The 7961-nt window shown below is 40.9% G+C and overlaps 1 pseudogene; it reads right to left on the bottom strand.

Annotated features, from left to right (window-relative positions):
- Positions 1 to 651: 651 nt before the first annotated feature.
- LOC119657001 lies at positions 652 to 6615 on the bottom strand (annotated as a pseudogene).
- Positions 6616 to 7961: the final 1346 nt, after the last annotated feature.

The following is a 7961-nucleotide window of genomic DNA, read 5'->3' as shown; positions in this document are numbered from 1 at the left end:
CAAGTCGAAATAATACGTTTGTCCTTGACTGTGGGTGAATCCTTGAGTGAACTTTGCCAAGAAGCTTGAGTCCAGTCTGTTACGTTTGTGTGTGCCAGCTATCAAATAGACAGCCTGTCTGACAGCCTGTTGAACTATCTCTTCAATTTCACGTAATAATATCTGTTGCATGGCTCAGACGTTGCGCCAACCTCGGACGTCTTTCTGTGTGTTCTAAGTATACACAGTTGTTGCAGGAGGTCGACTTCGTCTGTTAGAAATGAGTAGTTTTCGAGTGGAACACAGATGAAGTTGTGAACATAGAGTCATCACGGTATGGAAATCCGACTACACAGCGAAACTTCTTAATTGGAAAGTTGTTAATTAACAAGTTATTTGCGAAACGTAATTACAGCTATGAGCACCTAATCATGAAGTTATGACTTTGTTGCCTTTCATCGTATGATTTTGAAAAGTTATATTAACCGCGATGAGAGTTTACTCCTTCCCCGGGGATGCGGTCATATTGAATGGAATATTTCCTCCCAATCTGCGCCGCCATTATTTACAAACAAGGAAAACTTGCTCAATGATTAATTTCTATAAAAACCATCAGCATGATGGAGGAAAAATGGTTTTTCCATTTGATCTGTGGCGCAAAAACTATTTCAGTTAATTGAAAACGATATATCCGGATGCATATTCATATGTTGTGGTCGACTGAGCATTCTTTATGTTTGAACACAGATTATCCATTTTGCGTAGCACGAACAAAGCCATTGGAAGTTGGTTCTGTGTAATTTGGTTAATGACATCGGATGCAATTGCAGGCTGTGAGTAAAATTGCAGAATTAAGTAAAGTTCGTAATTGGCTGAATCCGCAGTGTTGGCATAATGAAAATTGCCCAGGAGATAAATTGCCCGCCAAAGGATTCCGTCGCGCTGAGCCCTAAGCCAGATGTTACAAAGATAAGCTTATTGGAAGAGCATTATAAATTTATGAAATCCATGGAATATCTACCATAATTTTCAACTGGAACTTTAATTACACGGATTGGAGAAAAGCCGCAAAGAAAGTATTCAGATCAAATAAAGCAATTCACCTACCATGACATGAAAACGACAACTGGAAACCTTGTTTCCGAAAAGTTGTAGTAACTTCTTCTTCAACCTTTGTCTCGACCAGAAGCGAGATAGGCTGTTCTCGATCTATTGCCCCATTTTTCTGGATCATAGGCCCGATCCTTATCGGGTTGAGAGGCTCTCAGCTGACCGTCTAGCGTATCAAACTATCGTTGCTTCGGTCCGCCTTTTAGTCGTTTTCCATTCACTTCAATGTTCAGATCAATCTTGGCAAGTGAGTATTCCTCAGCGCGACTTTCGTGTCTATACCATCGAAAACGTCTATCTCGCAATCCACAATCAACGCAACTCCGTATGGACTGCGAATGTCCTGATTTCGGATATAATCATGGCGTGGTACCTCGCTGGTCCAAATCAACATCTTCATCTCCATTACCACGAGTCGCTGTTCATTATATTCTATAGTCGGCCAACATTCAGAACCATAGAGGGCGACTGGTCGGACGACACTGCAGTAAATTTTTGATTGCACACGTTCATTGATGCTTCGATCACAAACCACGCCAGTTGTGGAACGCCACTTTCTTCCAGTTACGCTGATGCGTGAAGCAATTTCATAACGCAGTTTAACATTGGATACTTGCATTGATTCGAGACATTTAAATCGCTGAATTCTCGGCAAATGACAGTGAAGGTGCTTGTTTTATCAGGGCCGGTTGTCAAAAATTGTGTTTTTTTATTAGCTATTTGAAAACCACTGTTTACATTGCCGGTAGATGACAATATCTTTGTTACCGGTTTGAACCTTTCATTTGGTAATATTGCATTCGGAAGGCCTATGTGTCAACTATCCTAACGAAGTTGGCTTGCTTACTTCTTATTTCTTTCTTTATCGTGTCAACAAGTGTGTTTGTACCGTGTTGAAAATGTCAAGTGTGCGCCTGTAAAACGTCATTTACGAAAAGCGATACTGCATTATTTTTTCTTGAAAGAAAAGTGCGGAATTGTATCAACTGCTTGTAAAAATATACGGCTATCATGCTGAAATAATTCGCATATGCCAAAAGTGGTTTCAGCGGTTCAAAGACGGCAACTTCAGCATGGAAGAGAAAGACCCTGAACACCCGAAGAAGATGCAGAATTGTAAGTACTATTGGGTGCAGACTTCTGTCGAACGCAACAGCAGCTTGCTGACGAGGAAGTCGATCGATCATGCATACCGCTTGAAAGCCATGGCAAAGTTTCAGAAAGAAGGGAAATGGGTGCCACATGAATTGTTTCAGAGAATTATTGGAAGACGTCTGCGGTTTGCGAATTATTTCTTGAAAGGCATGGACGAAGCAATTCCTGCATTGGATTGTAACGCAATAAGAAAGGTGGATCTACCACGACAATGCAAAAGGTAAAAAAATATGGGTTTCTTGAGGCCAGCTATCAACATCTCACCGAAAGAGGAACACCCGCCGTTAGAAGACATTGCTGTGAATCTGGTGAGACCAGGAAAGAGTAATCCACCACAAGGTCTCGAAACCTGATCAAACGGTGACGTCTGCCTAGCTAGAGAATTATAGCCAAGTCTTCCTGCTTTTCGACAAGACAAACTTTGCAGTATGTTTGTTTGGTTCTGACAGGAAAATTCTGTTCCGTATAGCAGCTTTAAGGTTTCGACACCTGTCAATATGGGAAGCTTGTTCCCAGTTTTTGATAGCAGCATCAGCCAATGTTACCGACACCATAAGTGATGGTTCACGGGATGAAAATAATAGTTACCAAATGACTATTTAAGTATCCTTTCAACATATCCCCATGAATCCCGTGTTGAACTACCGCTGACGGCTACCGCAAGGAGCGTAATTGTAATGATGATAGAGAGCTCTGAGAATACCGATTTCAAACACGTGATTGTTAGGTATTGTCGCGGTGACCGTAGCAACAACAGTGAAAGATTTTTTACTTATCACAAACTTCACAGCCTCGTTATCGGCGGTTGACTGCTGGAGCACAGAACCTACCACAAGATCCTTTGGGTTTCAATGGACCAGAAACGGACATTTGATCAGATCAGAGTTAGGATTTGCCTTTCGGGCATGCATAGCAAAAGAAAGCCTGACTTCAGCTTCGAAAGAGATTAACACAAGGTCTCTTACCTTTGTTTGCATGCCTGATAGTAGAGTAAAAGAATGTGACTCTTTAAGTTCGATACGATCAGTCTCCGCTATCCGTCTGAACACGACCAAGGCTATTAATAACCAGTGGGTCAACATCAAAAGTTGCGCGTACATCATAACAAAAAAAATTCCTTCATTGCATTGTTTAGGAAAGTAGATAAAACCAACATTCGCTATGGTATACAGTATCACGAAAGAGGTTGTAGGAGATCGTAATTCTTTCAATGCTTCTGTCAAAGACGGGCCTTTCAGATGGGGTTTAAGAATACAATCAAAGTATTTTCTTCTTGCCGTAAAAGGCGACTAAAAGAGTAGTCATTTGTGAGCTAGTAAAGTGCATATTTTGAAATTCTATAGTATTACTACCGAAACGCCAATAAGCCTCGGATAAAGACCACCCACACGGTTATGACCTTCGGTTATTGAAAACCTTCTACGACTGATAATTGAAATATATGAACGCTCCACGATAACCGTATCTGAGCGAGAATCCAGTTGATTCAAGTTGGACATTGCGGTCCTAAGCGAAGTGAGATGGTGAGATTAATTCTTGCGGCTTTTAAGTAATCTAAATGTTAAGCTGGACTCTGATATCATCTCGGTTGGGCATGTGATAAGACAAGGTGACCATCTCACCTCGATCGTGACGAAAACAGTCGAAGATTAGTAGATTTCTGCAACTTTCATAGCCTCATGAAAGTAGTACACTGTTCGGACAAAAGAGCTGTCATAAGGTCAATTGATTTTCAACTGATCGGCAACGAACATTTAATTAGATCCACCATATCGCGATCAACCGGAGATTTAGATGATGTTTTCTGAATTTTTGTAACAAGCGGTTGAGTCGCTTATCTGCGGATGCATGTCTGCCTGCAGGAAAAGGTATTCTCTACCTCCTACATTCTATACTGGCCCGCTTTGACAAACACATGACAACAACCTGCGATCTTTAAATATCATCGTCACCTCTATTATTATTTAGTGAATCAGTTGGCGCCATCCCATAAGTTCATCATAAGCCACGCCTGTGCGACCTTCTTTAATTTAAACTCTTCATTTTTCACGCAAACAATGACTTGTGGACATCTTTTAAAGTATCTATGGTTGTAGTACCAAGTTGGGTTTGATGAGTAACACCATTTTTAGTTCGAAACGGGGGAATAACACTAGCCTAGTTTGTATTGTGTAATGATCTTAACGGAAATAGGAGGATCAGACGATCATCCTGATTGGCCGAGAGCGATCTAAAAGGAAGAGCTATCCCAAAAACCTAAGTAGTTGGCAAAATTGACCGTGAAGGTCCGCTCGCAAAGACTGAAACTCTATCAAAGTTCTCGGTTGACACGTTCTTACACGCCTCTGTGCTAGCCAGGCTCGGAAATGTGGAGGGAAGGTCCTTTGAGCGCTTTAATCCCTCACGTTTCATTAATACAAAATTAACGTGTCTATACCGATGCGCGGATCCTCACAGGATTTAAAACAAACGCAGAAATTCGGGACGGCCTAATGAATAAGAACCAGAACGCGAACTAAAACTGGAAAATAAAAAAACGGCTCGACCGCGCGAGTGGAGCCGTAAGTCTGAGTGCCGCGATCGGGAGGGAAGATCCACGGCGGATCACAATCCCGATCATAGTTTTCTCCGCCTCAGATATTTATTGAAGCGCGGCCCCTAAGGTTCCCTCCCATCCTTGACATCCTCATGCCATTATTCGGAGGATGTCCCTAATAAGGTTTTTCGGGATCAAGGAGGAAGAGAGAGGGAGGAAGTCCTCAAATAAAAAAACCTTTATTTACAATTCATGTTACATTCATCCACTCCAAACAAAAAAATAAATATATAAAAGTAAAAGAAAATTGAAAAGTAAAAATAAATAAAATAAACGAAAAGAAAAATTAAATTAAATTAACGAGAAAAAAAGAAAAGAAATGAGATCAAAACAAAAAAATAACACTTCACGTTTATTCACTCCGAGCTCGGCGTGGCGTGTATTTATGGTTGTCCTGTTTCTGTTTGTGGATAAAAATATTTAGACCATTAAAGCATGAACTGATAATTACATAATCTACTTGTTCATTTCCTTCGTGATACCAAATTTTCTTTTCAAAATCGCTTTAAGAGTTCGAGGTTTCTTTTAGGGCTGGTTTTCGATGCGTCGCGTTGCGTACGGTTAGCAATAAACCACGCCAACAGGTTGCCAGAAAAAAAACGATATTGTCCTTGAATCGACTCCGATGAATGGGCTCGTGGATGGGCCAGAATAGGCTGAGTAAAGCGCTTTCACCCTTTCAACCTTGCAATTAGTCCCCGTATTGTGCTTTTGTTTGCGACTTACACAACTCAGCTTTAATAAAAAAAAATTTCTCACGAGTCTTTCGATTGCACTCGTACCTTATACAGTGGTATCGTTAATTCATTACAGTCCTTTCTTCGAGCTCAGGCTATCGGAAATTGTGTTCGCTTGGCACTCCAAATCGTAAAAAAACTCACTCGTTGACGGCAACCTTAAATTCCATCTATTTATTTAAATTTTTCATTCTCCCGTTCACGCTTCTTGCACTACACAACTCCAATTTCTACAAAACGAAGGAAAATCCACTGCCAAAATCACTCACTGTTCCGCGGAACAGGTTCACTGTGATTTTCTCAAGATCGGGCTGCGAAAACGACACTTTTGGTTTGCATTGTCATATCACCGGAATAATTGTAACATCAGAATGTTCACCGACCACCGGAATAACAACGGTATTCACACCAGCTTTACATGATTCAGAAATGAATTTACGAGGACGGATAATATCCAAAGTTGAAACACCGAAGAGACGACTTTCCTTTGAATTTTAGAACTTATGCGGCAATTGGGACACACGAGTTCACAGGATTTGTAATAATCGCAATTAAAGCCTTTGGACAATTGTCCGCAATGGTAGAAGCCAAATCGCAAACGATACCAGCATTGGTGTTGAACAAACCATAGCGGGTCATTTCAGGTCTACGTGTGTTCACCCGCTGGGGTAACAACTCGATTGGCGCCTTTCAAACAATCAGCAACTTGCTCTGCTCTAACGTATCCCTTTACACTCCTCGCTGTGCCGATGTGGGAAATATCGGCTGCAAAACTGGTAGTGTGGACGATATCGTAAAGGGCCAAGTCAGTAACAAGCTTATTCACCTTCCAGAGTCAGGACAGGGGCTGCCCTATACAACCAGATGCTCCAGCGAAATTCCTCGATTGATCCCTCCCGTCTTCCTTTCACCGCTCTTCCCGGTGACAACCATAACCTTCCTCCTCGTCTCACCGTCCGTCGCACAGCTGTTCAACCACGAACCGGTTTCCAATGCCGCTACGCTCACCTTCAACTCTGTTGAACTGCGAGAGTTCATGTTGCAGCCACATGCACGTGCGCCTACGGATGCGGCAAATCATTCTCCTCTGTCAAGATTAATTCGCCCGAATGCAATCAATAATGTGCAATCTGCGGCGAACATTAGAGCAATTTGCACATTGTGAAATGCATTATTCGAGCAAATTAATTCAGAAAGAGGCGAATGAGATTCCACTCTCGTCGCGAGGCCGCGGCCACTACAATTGTCACTAAGAAGACTGGTGGAAACTTCCACCTACCAAACGTAAATCTTCTGCAATCCTCAAGGTTTTGTAATAATCAACCTATTCGCCACATTTCAAACAAAAACCTGTTGTATTGCTTATGATGATCATTAACCTGTTTGATTGCATTGTATTGCTTACATGCTTGTGCACAATTACATGCATTTTGGCTAAGCGGAATGAAGCGGGACGGCAATCACCTTGGCAGTCGTTTAATGAAGACAGTTGTGTCATGAAAAATGAACTAGTTCGGGAAAAACCTACGGTTATTCCTGATCAGTGGTGTTGAAAGAACGTGGTAGAATTACAAAAGTAATTTGAAGTACCGATATTTTGGAATAGAAAGCGTGTAGCCCTGTGTTAACACCTACCAAGTAAGTAAGAATCCAGAAACTACGACTGTCAATAATTACAAAAAATCTTATACGCCCAATCACGGTCAATAGAACCAGCAGAAGTGCTGTAGTTTTGGATGTCAAAAGTCAAGGTTTACTTACGCTACGATTCAGATCATCCGTGAGCGAATGTGGATGGCGGACCTTAGAATCATTTTAGAGAACTACATAAGGAATGTTAAATTTTTAGAATATTTCTTGATAGATGGCTTACATGGATACAACTTATCACGTCAAAGGATATAAATTAACGTGTAGAGTAGACAATATAATAAGGTTGATAGCGGAACATTCTAAACTCGATCTCACACATGAGGTCTTATTTGCTATCATTATAAAGCAAACCAATTCGATTTGCAGATAGATACTTTTCTATTGAACCATTCAATTTATTTGGGCCTGAAAAAGATGCCAGGAAAAGATAATTGAAGATTGATTGATACTAAACCGATGTTCTCTATGTAAAGGATATTGAACTCTTGCTATTAGCATAGACAAGCAAGACATTAAATTCGCATCCCTATTCGCTTAAAATACGTAATTACAGATCTAAATTGAGCCACGAAAAAAGGCTAAGAATAGGCATAGCAGCGCCTAGCTCCTATGGAGGCGGTAGATTAATGGATAATAAAATAAGAAGAATTGAAATATTTTTCTTATATTTCTTATATTGCCTGAGATTGTAAAGAGTGTAATATGTTACATCCAGTTTCCCAGCATTGTTT

Source organism: Hermetia illucens, chromosome 5, assembly GCF_905115235.1.
Source record: "Hermetia illucens chromosome 5, iHerIll2.2.curated.20191125, whole genome shotgun sequence".
NCBI lineage: Eukaryota > Metazoa > Arthropoda > Insecta > Diptera > Stratiomyidae > Hermetia > Hermetia illucens.
Note: the sequence above shows the minus strand (reverse complement) of the source record. Positions and strands in the feature narration are given on the sequence as shown.